Below are 15,125 nucleotides of genomic sequence, written 5' to 3'. Positions count from 1 at the left end.
AAAACCCTCATAATGTGCCGAGTTTAGTTCTTTAATAACAAGTTACTTTCTGGTTCACCTTCATATCATTTGACATCAATCAGCCTCTTTTGTGGCTTATGACACAAATGTTGCATGTGGAAGCCTAGACTTTGTCAGCCTTCAAGACAGATAATTTTATTTTCAAAGAAGAGTTCTGAAGGATTTAGCATTTAAGTGTGATTATATATACATTATATATATAATCACATACATGTACATACAAAGTGACTGGAAGAGACTATAAAATATGGAGGCTTTGCTTAGTAGCTAGTTTATGATATGGCAGGGGTGAGGAACATGTGGTCCTCCAGATGTTGTTCCTCTTGTCAAGCTCACTCCTTGCCCCCTGTTTATCTGATCCACCCAGTGCTACACCCACCCAAACCGAAACCACCAGACACCAGAAACAACATGGTGACCTTGGAGCAAAGGGGGAAAATCATGGTAAATCAACACTTTGAAAACGTGCAGTTTTGGGGGAGAAAAGCCCAATGTGGCTGTGAGTTGGTGGCTGCATCATATAAACAATGCAGTGCTTCTGCTCAGCCACTATGGGGTTAATAGGGGGTATAGACACCCCAGGTCTGAGTGTATGTGACACAGAGAAAATCTACACTAGACCCTCTTCCATTTGTGAGTCAGTGGTGTGACAGCATTTCTTCAAACCGCAATAGTTTCTGTAGTGGGAAATGCTAATGAATAGGACTCCGCATCCATCCACTGTGTTCTTAACACCACCGAGTGCCACACAAAATTGCATAGTGCTCTAATTATGGGAGGAGATGGAGGCGATTGAAAGGTTTCACGACTGAAGTTGTGTCACTTTATAATCCAAGTTTGTGCCACATGACGCTCGGTAGAGCTTGGATTGGGTTAGAAGTGAGAGGAGAGCTGGACCTGAGCCATATAGGACTTTATTACTTGGACCTGAGCCATATAGGACTTTATAACTTGGACCTGAGCCATATAGGACTTTATAGGTCAAAACCAGCACTTTGAATTATGTAACCTGCCCAGAGAGGCTATGGGGTGGTACAGAAATGTAAACAACAACAACAATAATTGCACCCGGATACAGACCGGAAGCCAGTGGAGCTGTTGTAGCAGGGGACTTGTATGCTCCCTGTAACCAGCCCCAGTCAACAAGTGTTTCAGAATAAAATAAATTTTAGGAAAATCAAGAACCAGTTACATACCCATTTCCAGTCGCCACCTTTATAAACATTAAACACAGTCTCTGTATACTTTTCTAATACATAGTTATAACTGTGCCAGCCATGGTTACCACCAAACCTGATTAGGGTAAAGTAATGGCAGGATACATATATTTTTCAACAAATTAATCTTGCTTTTATAGCTGTATCTATTTCTTGTCACACTGACTGGTGCTATTCCTTTGCCTAATAGGGAATAATTCAATTAACCACTCTTTTCCAATACTTGAATTAATTGCTACAGGATGCCTACGACAGAATTCACTATTTTTGAAATTTGTCAGGTTATTGGGGGCATCTTTGGACTAATTTTTCTTCGTAACTGGTAAGAGCTGGAAATCTTGCCTTGACCTGTGGCAGCAAGCTTGGTTGTTTAAAATAGAATAAGGTTTAGATAAAGCAAACATTGGAATTGGAAGTTGACAGAATAAACATAAGATGTAATTGGGGCATAACTTGCTATTATTTATAGAAACACAATAAATTGATGTGATGAATAAACTTATGTGTTTGGATTTTTTCCAATAAGAGTAAGACTGAGGATCATTTTAACGGACAATTAGATTGAGGTGTATGTGTGTGAGAGAGAGTGGGGTGGGGAGGAAAATTGGGTCCATCTACTTGGGATACTTTTCTGCTCAACTTCCCAAATGATATATACCTACCTAGAAATAGTCTAGGACAAGTTTATTCAAGTGCAGATCAATGCAGTGTAAATAGAGAAGGTGACGTCTGCTCACTGGTACAGTTTTGTCTGCTTGCACTGTTCCTGCTTCTATAGACATGGGCTCCATTACACCAGCGTTTTATCACACTCTCATCATGCCTGGTTTTTGGTTTTGCAGTGTGGCACTCAGATGGCGTTGTGCTTGTCCTGCAGATACTCTGCCTCTTCCACTCCCTTTTTTGTGTTTTCCTAGAGCAGGGAAAGTCTGGATTATTTTCCCAAAATAACCTCTCACCAACTCTCAGGTTGGTGAGACATTCCAGTCAGATATTTTTTTCTGTTGCCATAGTTCTTTAACTTCCATATCCAGTGGTGTGTATATTTTTCTCTTTTCCTCTTCCTTTCCTGCAACATTTTTGTCATTAGGTATTGCTATGTCAATGAGGAAGTGTGTTTTTCTTTTTTGTTTATGACTGTTATGTCTGATCAATTGCAAAGTGTTGTCTTGTCCCAGAATTGTTCTGTCCCACCAAGGTAATATGTGAGTGCATATCGTGGCTTAGTCTGACTTGTTTGAGTGTGTCTGAATTTCCTAGGCTCTGAAAGCATCTTTCTGGAGAGCACCTGCTAGATGCATGATCCACAAAGCCAGGTTCTGGTGAGTGCATAGGTCCTCTTGACAGGAGGGGCTTGCACTTGCTAGATTAAGGTGAACAGATGTGAAGAGTCTGCAATCCTGTATTTATTTATCTGGGAGTAAGCTTTACTGAAATCAATGGGACTTATTTCTGGGATTTCTTTGGGCAGTTTTCTTTGGGTCCCTGTTTGGGATGTCTGTTCTCTGCACACTGAGGCAGTGTAAATTCAGGAGATACTTGGATAAAAGGAGGGAAAGATCCTTGTCTAGCATTGTGATAATGGGCATCCATTGTGGCCTTTTTTTGGTGTTGTAGTGACCATGGTCTTGTTTACCTGGCTAATGAACCAGAGGGATAATGACATTTTTTAAAATTAGTTTCTCATTGATGAACAATAAGTTGAAACAAGCTAAGAGGTGTTAGGGAGAAGTGACTGTAGTAAGTCTTTAGTCCATTTTGTTCCATGGCTAATGTTTGCAGGGTAATAGTATTTTATAATATTTCTGAATGCTAGGTTGCTAGTTTGTTGTACTAGATTTTTCTAAACTCATTCATTTGTTCAGTGGTAGCAGTATGCTGAATGTGTGAGTATGGATATGACATAGGGTGACCATATGAAAAGGAGGACAGTGCTCCTGTCTCTTTAACAGTTGTATTGAAAAGGAAATTTCAGCAGGTGTCATTTGTATATATGGGGAACCTGGTGAAATGTCCTCTTCATCACAACAGTTAAAGCTGCAGGTGCCCTGCACTCTTTTAAATCTGGTCACTCTAGTATAGCTCCTGCACTTTAACTGTTGTGATGAAGAGGGAATTTCACCAGGTTCTCCATATATACAAAAATGACACCTGCCGAAATTCCCTTTTCTATGCAACTGTTAAAGATACAGGAGCCCTGTCCTCCTTTCATATGGTCGCCCTAGGATATGAGAACGGTGATGGGGAAAGAGTGTTAAATGTTAGGAAAGGTGAGACTATGCTCATCCAGTGAAGCATTTGTAGTCAGAAAAGATATTTGAGGGAAGGGGAGACTGTATCATCCAGAGTATAGCAAAAGCTTCAAAGTACAGCAAAAGCTACAAAAGTAGGAGTGAGTGAAGTTAATTTCAGACACATTGAATATCTCACTTGTTCTTTATTTCAGTTATTTTAACATTAAGATATTAAGCAGAACAGATTTGTCTTAATTGTGTGCCGTAAAATCAGATATGTGACCAAGTCTGGTGAGCACGCCCCCTTGGGGCTGGACACTCTCCCCCAGGGGCTGGACATGTTGGTGGGCACCCCCCCTTGGAGACCGACCATGTTGTCCTCCTTTTTGGTTTCCAAAATATGGTCACCCTACGATAAGCTGGCCCTAAGAATTGCTTCCACTAGGAGTGATGGTGTGCAGGTTCCTTTGAGAGCAAACGCCGTTGCTTTACTTGATGTTTTCTGCTTCTCGTCACACTCTGAATTCATTCCACACAAACTTGTGCTTATTTTTCTTTCTATATTTTAGCTCAAGAAGCATACCAAGTCAATGATGAAGAAATAATGAGGCCTGTAATCCTACACACTCTTACTTGGGAAGCAAATCTCATTCAACAAAGTGGAACATACTTCTGAGTAAATACACATGATCCCATTCTTACATTTGCATTATTACATGTTTGAATGAGAGCCCCGGAGACTTCTGGTGTCTTGATTTATTTACTAGGGCTGTGCACAGACCCCTCGATCCGCTGTGGATCCAGATCCACAACTTTTGGATCAGGTCCACTCCGCTTTGGGACGATCCGCCTCTGCTCTGCGGCAGATCCGGAGCTCCGCGTTTTCCCCCATAGACTTGCATTGAAAATGTCAAATGCCTATAACTTTTTTAGTGTTCAAGTTAGAAACCTGAAAATGGGCACCATGAGAGCTTCTAAATAGATCCTTAGGCATGGCCACTTTGAAGGAAATCGGATCATGCCCTGATTTTTGGTGAATTTTTAAAAGATCCCCCCCAATTTACAGAAATGCATGTATCTCTGTCATTTTTCCAGATACACACATGCAACAGGGCACCAGGAGAGCTTCCACATAGACCCTTATTCATGCCCATTTTAAAGGAAATCAGATCATGCTCTGATTTGGGGGGGAAATTTAAAGTTAAACCTAAATCAGAATCTTCCTCTCAGGTAACCACGTCAAAAATGAACACAGGGAACAAGATAGAAAATTATTAAATTGGGTGAGTGTACAGCACATAGCTGTTCATGGGATAAACAACTCTGATCTTGCGTTGCCACACTTGGGTCGCAATACTTCTAAAAACTTAATTTCTTTCATGCCATCCACTCATTTCAAAGTGCTATAACATGTTGGTTTTTCAAGATGCACACACACACACCTCCATCACAGTTCACACACTCTAGGGTATGCCCAGCCAATAATTGTAATAACAATAACAATAATAATATTAATAATCACATCAACAAGAAGAATTAGAACAAAAACGCTGTCTGACTTTATTACCAGTAAGGGGAAAGTGGATGTGCCCAGTGGGACAGTGGACTGTGCCACCAGTCATTCGGCCGGTCCTGTCTAGGTACCTGCCTTTGAGAAGCCACATCACACATCAACTCATGCAAATCATTGGCTTCCTTCCACTGGTTCCCCTTTGGAGGGTTCTGATGACCCTCAAGGGCAGTGGGCACTGGGCACGTCCACATGGCGTACAGCACATCATCCACTTGCACCACATCTATTCATCAAGGTTATGGTGGGTACCTTGCAGTGCTGTGTTGCCTATCTGTTATTTTACTTTGTATATTATTTAAGGTTGTGTGTGTGAGTTTGCTGGGGCTACTGCTTCACCAATCCACTACAAACTGAAAAAGTCCGAGCCAAAGACAAAGAAAGAAAAGTTACTAAGCATCCCATTTTGCTTATTTCCCCCTCCCCAACATTTTGCTTATTCCCCCCCCCCACAACATTGTGATTGGAGGATGCTTCACATAGGCTGATAACTTATCACAATTGGGAAATGAACCTGTCAATCAACATTAAAAAAAATAGGTTCCCCCCCACTTTACCCATTCAATAAAAATTAATTGCAAGCAAACCATACAATGAAAAATTCTGAAAATCAACACAAATGACCCCCAATCATCAATGTCTAAGCACAGTAATTTTCAGGGATCTAGCTTTAAAAACAAAGAAGTTATATGTGATTTTTCGCCCAATGCAATCCTATGGGGGGGAATTCCAAAATGGCGGGCGGAGCCCCAAAAACACACGGAGCACTCCGCAAATGATGAGTGAAGAACCACTCCACATCACTCCGCTCCCCCCCAACCCACTTCAGCTCCGCCTTTGGTGGAGGCAAAGCAGGTCACTCCACTCCCGCTTCTACGACCCGAAACGGGGCAGAGCACAGCCCTGTTATTTACAAATAGGGAAACACAGCAAGCGGAGGGAAATGCACTCCAAAAAGCAGAGAGCACAGCCACCGATTCTGCATCAGATTTCCAGATAGAAGCTCTTAGCTGCCTTCACCAAAGTTGTACCCCAGAAACATTTATCTCTCTGTCTCTCTGATTCTCTCTTTGTTTCTCACTCTCACACCCATTGACCCCACGCCTGCAGGTAAGTTTGCCCATTCAGGGAACCATCCATCCACAGTCATTAACTGGACATTAAGGTTCTTTTTCAAATCCAAGCAAAACCATAGTGATCAACCTATTCAGAGTAATCAGGACAGGGCAAATGTATAAAATGGAATATGAAGACTCCATTAGCAGAAGATTTTATTGCAAAGTGCAACCATTGGATACATTCCGGTCAAATTCATAAGAGCTCTAAATTGGAGATCATTATCTTCATGGACTCTGCAATGTCGAGCATCCTATCTTTCCTCCACTTAACACAAGCACACCTGCCTGACAATACATGTGCCATTAGGTTCAGTGTCAAGGGAACCCACACAGCCACTGCGGATGGATGAGTGGAAATGATGGAAACGCCGTGACAGTCGTGGCTGTGGAAGCTCCATTGCCCAATACTTCCGTGTGCATATTGGAGCTGCTGCGGGCACAAGAAATAGTCAGGCAATGATAAACAGCTGGCCTTTAGGACTGAAACGTCCAGGATCACTGTGTCGGTCTTGCATCAAAAATACTAGCACCTTAAAGACTAACAAATTTAGCATGGGACAAGCTTTCGTGTTTGCAGCCCATTTCACCATGATTAGTTATCTTCAGTTGGCAGGTTTATATATACATGGTGTAGAGGGGGGAATGTTGCAAACAGTGGGATCAAATAGCAATGGAATGCAAAAAGTAAAGCCTGAGACGACTGCATACTTGAACTGCATAGTCTGAGACTATATTTTTCACATTCCGTTGCAATGTGAGCCCACAATTTACATTCCCCCCCCCCCCGTCCACACCAGGATGGGGGAACCTTTCCATCCTGAAGCCTGCATTCCCACATGGCTAACCTTCTGGGTGCTGCACCACCACCTTTCTTTCACATACATGCACTCTTGAACAACACACACACACACACACACACACACACACACACACACACACATATCTAGAATGTGCAACACAGATAGAAACATGCCTACACATATACAACACATGCCACAGGTGTTAGCATACACACACACACACACACACACACACACACACACACAACACCACTACCATTCATTCATGCATACAGCTTTCACCACTGTATGGTGTATGTCCGATCAGATGGGCAGAACAGGAAGGAGATTGCAGAGAAGGGAGGTTTCCCTGCGATCTCCCCTGGCTGCTCAGCTGATCACAAAAAAGGCGAAATCGTAAAGAAGAAGCTGCTCCTTTGGAACCCCCTGCTTCAAGGCACTCTCCAAGTCTTTGAGGAGGAAGCTCCTGACAAAACTGGCTTACCCAATGGGAAAGGGCAAGGGAAGGCTTTGGGATATCCCACTTCAAGCTGCTTCAGGCACATTGAAGTGGTGGCTGCTGATGGCAGGACTGAGGGGCAGGGCCTTAGCTGGACTTTGGTAGGCCAAATAGAGAAGAAGCATGGGCAGAGGAACCATCATGGGCCAGAGGAACCATCACGGACCAGAGGTTCCTCACCACTGCTCTACACTCATCTATATATAAACCTGCCAACTAAGGATAGTTCATAAAACATCTGGCGAAGTGGTCTCTCACCCATAACAACATATGATATGCCTTCATAAATTTGTTGGCACTACAGGACAGAAAATTCTTTTCAGAGCACTTTCACTCACCTCCATAAACTTTTCAGATCCTGTGCATTACATGTATGCTATATTCTGACCATGTTCTCTCTCTACTTTGCGCTCTCTTGTCTCTGTTGACTATGGCCGTGAATAAATAGGGGTGCAGCACCAATGATGTCTATACTTCTAAGGATAGATGGCAACCGTAGGTTGGTTGTCCCTGCCTGACACTACAGTTTTAGTCAGCCCAAGAGTCATTACAAATGTGGCAAAGGGGTAAGATGTGCAACTGGCTCACATTTCCTGCTCCCTGCCACTTATCGTCAAGTCTGAAATGGCCCTATGTTTTCAGTTAGAACATGGTTGGACTTCTTATACAAGTCTGCATTGCAATTTTCTCCCTCGGCTGGGAACCAAACAAAAAAATTAGATTCCCAGTGAGAGTGTTAGGAATCAATGTAAACAGACGTGAGTGTGAAAAGACGGAAACCATAATGCGATCAAAAGAACAGATGGCAAAGCTTCAAACTGCAACGTGAACCCAGTGAAACTCCGTTCCTTGAATGAAAAATCAGTCTGTGAAGTTTGCGAGCTGCAACATCTTGCACAGTTTTTGAAACAAACAGAAAGAAACAGTCTTCTTTCTTTCTTTCTTTCTTTCTTTCTTTCTTTCTTTCTTTCTTTCTTTCTCAATAATTTCTCCTTTTTCAGCCCAATGCAGAAGGTCCCACACAAGTCAACAGATTCTATGGCGTCCAGTCCTAGGGCTTCTTCACATAAGTCACACTCATGAATGGCCACTCACGGAAGTCCACGGGTCCTTTTGATGATATCAGCAACCTCTTGCAAGTCTCCTGTGATATCCCGATTCTGTTGAAATATCTCGGGATTTCCTACTATGTACAGGGGAAGTTGCACTACAAATGAGCCACTAGAGGGTGCTGTCCCATTTAGGGCTATGAGCAGCGAGAGGAGGGGAAGTTTTCCATTATAGACCACATGGTGGCCCCATTATGATTGCACAAGAGAAGCAGGAAGCAAAACCCAGATACAGAAACGCTATTTCTCCTTAATCTAAAGAAGCTCCTAGACTGAATGGCTCCTGATATTTCACTTCTTATAGATGAGGGGTGAGCAACCTTTTCAGCTCTGAGGGCCTGATCAACTGTAAAATGGTGGGTTGGGGACCACATACACATGCATACACACATGCATAGGGATGGGATTGCTGGGAAGGGGAGGCTAGAGCTACCCCACCCACCCCATGAGCATTATGGGCAGGGAATCAATGATTCTGGCTGCTTTGGGGTTGCTGGGTTTCCCCCACTAACCTTGCTTGGGATTGGGATTGTGCTAGAACCACTGACCTAGCACAGCACAGCTGATCACACACACACACCTATAAAGACACACCCATCCACCATACCTCCCCCCCACTTACCTGCTCTCCACATTGCAATGCTATCTGCCCCACCTCATTTTAATTTAATTTAGATTTTTGAAAATAATTGTCTTTAACTGGGAAGCTCACATGTGGCAATGTGAAGCGCCATCCTCCTGCACCATCTTTTGGCCAGATCTACACCAAGCAGGATATAACACTTTGAAAGTAGTTTGAAAATGGTATATGGAACGTGTCATAGTCCCCAACAGTAGTCAATACCGTTATAAACTGTTATAAAGGAATAGTAGTGTAGATCCTGCCTTTATGTCAAAGAATGCTTCTGGGGGCCCTGTGGCATTCTTGGCCAAGTTCCTTATCTCTGAGCCTCATCAGTTTGTGCAGAAAACTGTGGGTTGAAAAGAGTGGGCCTTTTTGTTTGGAAACTTAGGCCAGATCTACACCAAGCAGATTATGACTATTTGAAAATGGGTTGAAAACTGTATATGTAGCGTTTCTTGGGCCTCAACAGTTATAATAATAATAAATAATAATAAATTTATTTCTTACCCACTTCTCCATTCTGATCAAGGCGGGGAACAACAATAAATGATAAAATATATAAAACTGAATTAAAGCATATTATACATTATAAAAAACATCCTAAAAAAAATCCTAAAATATTCAAAAAACATTTTAAGATTCCACTGGATAGGCCTGCCGGAAGAGCTTTATAGCTTTCTTGAATGTTAGTAGACTGTTAAGTTGACGAGTCTCCTCCGGCAGGCCATTCCACAGTCTGGGAGCAGCAGAAGAGAAGGTCCTCTGGGTAACACTTGTTAATCTAGTTTTTGCTAGCTGAAGTAGATTTTTCCCAGAGGACCTGAGTGTTGTATGAGAAGGATTGTATGAGAAGGCGTTCCTGCAAGTAGCCTGGACCCAAACCATGTAGGGCTTTAAAGGTAATAACCAACACTACTGTTATCACTACTGTTATAGACCCTTTTTAAGCAGTAGTGTAGATCCTGCCTTAGAATATTTGTTCTTGAATTATTTTTCTTTTAGCCTCACCCATTTGCCACCAAGGAAAACGATGTTTCACTTTCTTACTGGCCATCCCCCATCATGGCAGCTATTTTGTGAGAACGCTGATGACACTCTCAAAATTCCAAATATGCTCACTGGTCCAAAAAGGTTGGGGACCTCTCCTGTAGTTTATCATTCCTAAATTATAAACATTTTGCTAGCATATATTTGTTGCGTTCACACCTTCAGGTTAACTGTATTTACCTGTAATTAAAATGTTATAAGAATGGAGCCTAGGGGGGGTCGAAGTTTGTTGAGCATCAGATGCCCTTCCTAAAGTTATGCATCAACACTTCTTAGTTTTAATATACTGCTGAGAGCTCCTTCAGATGGGGGGAAATTGTGCTTCCCTGCTGTCTAGTACCACTGCTCTGCTCTTCACTTCACTTCTGCATTGGAGATGAGCTTCAATTACACTGGGAAGTGTGCACAGACCATGTGGCCCCAAGAGAACAATGGGAACAGCATCCTTTATTGCAGAACTTTCCTGCACATGGCAGGAAATCCTGACAAATCCTGACTTATTCTTTTTTTAAAAAGTCGTGTTTTCTGAGGTTAATTGTAAAATGGGCACATGGAACGGGAGACACACGGCAGGATCGCTGCATCATCAAAACGTCCCACGAACCATGAGTAGCCAGTCACAAGCGTGTGATAAAACGCTCGTCTGATGATCCTCTAAGCCATGGTAGTCAGAGAGGGTCAGTCCATCTTCAAGCCTTGTAACCATAGCAGGATGGTAAGCTCTAGCTCACTTTGTTTTATAAAAGCATTGGTTACTGTCAGAATATGAGCAACATTGCACAAGCTGTTGCCATGATTTCTGGCAATAGACTTCATAACAAAATGACAAAGGAAAAATGCAATATGGGGGGAAACGCACGTGTTCTTTTGCATCTCATCTAATTGAGTCAGCTCTTAAAAAAACCTTCAAAACAATAAATCAGGGAAGTGAACGTAGATTTAAGATTTGATTGTCCTCTGTTGTTGCTCTGCTTCAAGTGACCAAGTATACAAAATAGGAAACCAGAAGACGATTGGAATTGGGTAATACAGAAAGTTTTGTGACACTGATGAACTAGACCTGCAGGCATTCAACCCATATTTTGGTATTCGTCCCAACAATGTTTTCTGCTCATCTATCCTCAGATGTCATAAAACTAAAAAAAGGTGGGGTGGGGGTAAAAAGAGGGGACGGAATATTGGACTTGGACTGGGAAAACACTGCTTAGCTGTGAAACACACTGGATCATCTTGAATAGGAAATACATTTTCAGCTTAAATTTCCTTAGGAGGTTGTTCTGAAGACAAACTGAATGGGTAACCCATATTACACTGCCTGAAGCTCCTTGGAGTAAGAGTAGGAGTATCATCAGACAAGCATTTTATCGCACACTTGCTACTACCCACTTACAGATGTTTGTGCGTCCTTTAGACAATCATGTCCGCCTCCCATCCACCTCCCGCGCCTTCTTGCCTGTTTTCCATCACAAAATGGACCCCTCTTAATGCATCTTTTTTAAAACAACAACAACAACAACATGTGCCGCCATTTCCTGCTGTGTGCAGGAAAAGCAGTGCAATAAAAACGACCCCTGAATGGGCCACGTGGCCTTTGTTTACTTCTGTTTTCTTCTCCGGGTAGAAAGATGAAGTATCATGGGACAAGAGTGGGGGCGGAGACGTAACGGTAGGGAACCACGATCCCCCCCCTCTGATGACGCTCTAGGATACAAAAGTGATAAATCAGTGTTCCTTTTAATAGCAAACTCAGTGGCTCCATGGCAATGGGTTTAGGAGCAAAATGTGGGGACACTCAAGATCTACACTACTGCTTTATAACAGTTTTGAAGTGCACTGACAGCTGTTGGAACGCATGACACATTCCATATACCACTTTCAAACAGAAGTAAGACCTCAGAAGTAAGCACAGGGCTGCAGAGAACTTCTTTCCTGTTAACTGTTTTAGACTTTTTAAAAAAGTAAATGACCACATGATTAAAAGTCAGTTTTATATGTGTTTACTCTGAACTGGGGGTAGAAGTAATCTGTACATGGGGGGAACATGTTCAGGATTACATCAGATTTACTGTGTAATCCTAAACAAATTTACTTAGAAGTAAGCTTAAATTGGCGATTTACTTCTTAATGAACTGCAGCCTGCCTTATTCACCATGAAGATAGTTCCAATATATGGAACTAGAGAGAACCCTTGGGATTTATAACTTTGGAAATTTAAAAAGCAAATAACGAAAACAAAGGTAGCCATGCTAGTGTATGAGAAATAGAAATCCAAAATCCACAGTTGCACCATGAGGAATTGATTAGGAATATTGAACCCATCTTACTGGGGTGAGAAGTGGGTTCAGACAGGGGCAGCATCAGTGGTTGGCATCATAGGGCACCTGCTGTTAATTCTTAACGTCACCTGTCTCCCAACCTGGTGCTCTCCAGATGGATTGGAATATGACACTCATGCTGGCTGGGGATGATGAAACTGGTGTCCAAAACATTTTGAGGGCACCAGGTTGGAGAAGGTGGCAGTTTTAGAGGGTTTTTTTTTAAAAAAACCCTAGCATGTATACATATCTTCCTTCAGTTCTAGTTGATAGGGGAAACAATGCCTCAGATTTCATCAGTTCACAATGTTTTTGATGTCACACAGAGTACTTTTAAAAGCAGAAATTCAACTCAAACTGTATTCCGTTAACATGTCACAAATTCATCCCTGGATATCCTGGACTGGACAGATTCTGGGCCAGTTTTGTGAATCTTGAATCTGTTTAAATTATGGTTTTAGCAAACGTTTAATTAGGGTGACCCAAATGTAAAAAAGAAAGAAAGAAAGAAAGAAAGAAAGAAAGAAAGAAAGAAAGAAAGAAAGCCAGCCAGCCAGCCAGCCAGCCAGCCAGCCTGCCTGCCTTCCAAGGTACTTCCAAAAATTGTATAGAAGTGGATTTGTCAGGGAGTGCATTTTTCTTGGTTTTGTAAAACAAGCCACAGCTAACAAAATGCCTTCCCAATCCCAATTTTGAACGATACAGGAGCACTACCCTCTTTTCCATCTGGTCAGGTCACTCCGGTTGAAATAAAAGGTATCTGTCTGCTGCTCTCTGAATCCATAAAACTGTGAAACACAATACCTTTTAAGGTCCTGTTCTACTATTGGGGCAAATTTTCTAATACAAACCAAGAAAACTAGAAATACTGAAGCATCTTCATAAGTATCTTTGTACTTAAGATTCTGATTTCAGTGGGCTGTTAGAAAAAATCCATTGTCCAATCCAAACGTTCCAGTTTACATAGTCTGTTGAACAGAAAAACACAGCAAAAACTTTTGTAGTGTTTGCAAAACACTTCCTAGACTGGACAGGTGATGTTTTAGAAGGGGTTATGGAGTTTAGATGGAATGAACAGGCTAGCTGAAGCTGGTTATTGCGACCTGCATAACAAATTTAGGAGTGTGGAGGAAAGGGAAAAGGGAGAGAGGAATGCATGCAAATTTCTCTTCTCCCCTACCCATAAACACACCATTTTCTTTGTCACATCTCACATGATTTTTTACACACACACTAAACAGATGATAAACTTTGTTTTGATTGCTACAAACTTGTATCCCTTGTTTGCCAAGACAGTATGGTGGTTGGAATGACCCATAATACATTGCAACATATATTTATGAAAAACAGTGTCACCAAAGGTTGATAACACCACCTTTAATTACTAATTGATTATATATATATATATATATATATATATATATATATATATCACATAATACCCTAAAATCTCTAAGTGGTTCACAATAAATATATAATAGAGTATAAACCCTATGTAAATGAAATTAATTAAGACCTTCTCTACACAGGAAAAATCTTGCAGCCTTACCAGGGCTTTCATCCTCACAGTTTTCCCACTATCATGATGTCCTCCTTTACATGTGACCATGTGATTTTAAACTGAAAAATTCCTTTCTCAGAAAGGCTCGATTGTGTTTAATGGGACAGCACCATCTAGTGGTGGAGAGATCCCACATGATCCCAGATAATACCACATTATCTCTATTTTTTTTAAAGCAAGATTCCCCAGGGATAGCATGGGAGATGTCCTGGATGTTGATGATATCATGTAATGGACTCACAAACTTCTGTGAGTGGCCAATTATGACCGTGCAATAAATCACTCACTTAGAGAAGCTCTTAATCAAAGCAGTGTCATAGTCCATTACAAGTCAGCATTGAAAGCTCACCACAGTTTCTGCCTGTTGAATAATGTGCTGGAGGATGTTCCAGAGGGTGGGTTCTACTACCAAGAAGACTTGCCTGAGTGCCATTGCCTGGTGACACTCTGTTGGACACAGAATAGCCAATAAGGTCTCCTCTGAAGATCTCAGAACCCAAAGTTCTGCTGCCCATCACCAGTTAGTTCCTGGACAGCAGACTGTATAGGTATTAAAATCTAGTAACTGCTTTTAACTTTGCCCGCTTTGGGAAAAAAAAGTACTGGCTTTATAAAATTAGCATATGGGCATACATTTAGCTATCATCACAAATTAACTATCTTCCTCAAAGACATATGTAATTGCATCAACATCTGTATATGCTCTTGTTTGTGGAAAATAACTCCTAACATTTAATGTGTTTTTGTGGCTCACAGAGCAACAGCAACCTAATCATGACTGTAGATGCTGGAACATTCATTTATGACTCTTAGAATTTCCCATTTCTTTGAAGAACAATAAAATGTATTCTATTTCAGAACAGAAACAGCAAAGAAGTAAATAAGTAATTAAACATTGCCATCTACTGGTGGCACTTTCCCTCAGAAAATAAGTCATCCGTTGTCTTTAATAGTTAACTGTCTTATTGGTATGTTTTATACTCACCTAATCTTTTGATATATTTTTAAT

This window comes from Elgaria multicarinata, chromosome 4 (genome assembly GCF_023053635.1).
Source record: "Elgaria multicarinata webbii isolate HBS135686 ecotype San Diego chromosome 4, rElgMul1.1.pri, whole genome shotgun sequence".
NCBI lineage: Eukaryota > Metazoa > Chordata > Lepidosauria > Squamata > Anguidae > Elgaria > Elgaria multicarinata.
This window is presented reverse-complemented; position numbering follows the sequence as displayed.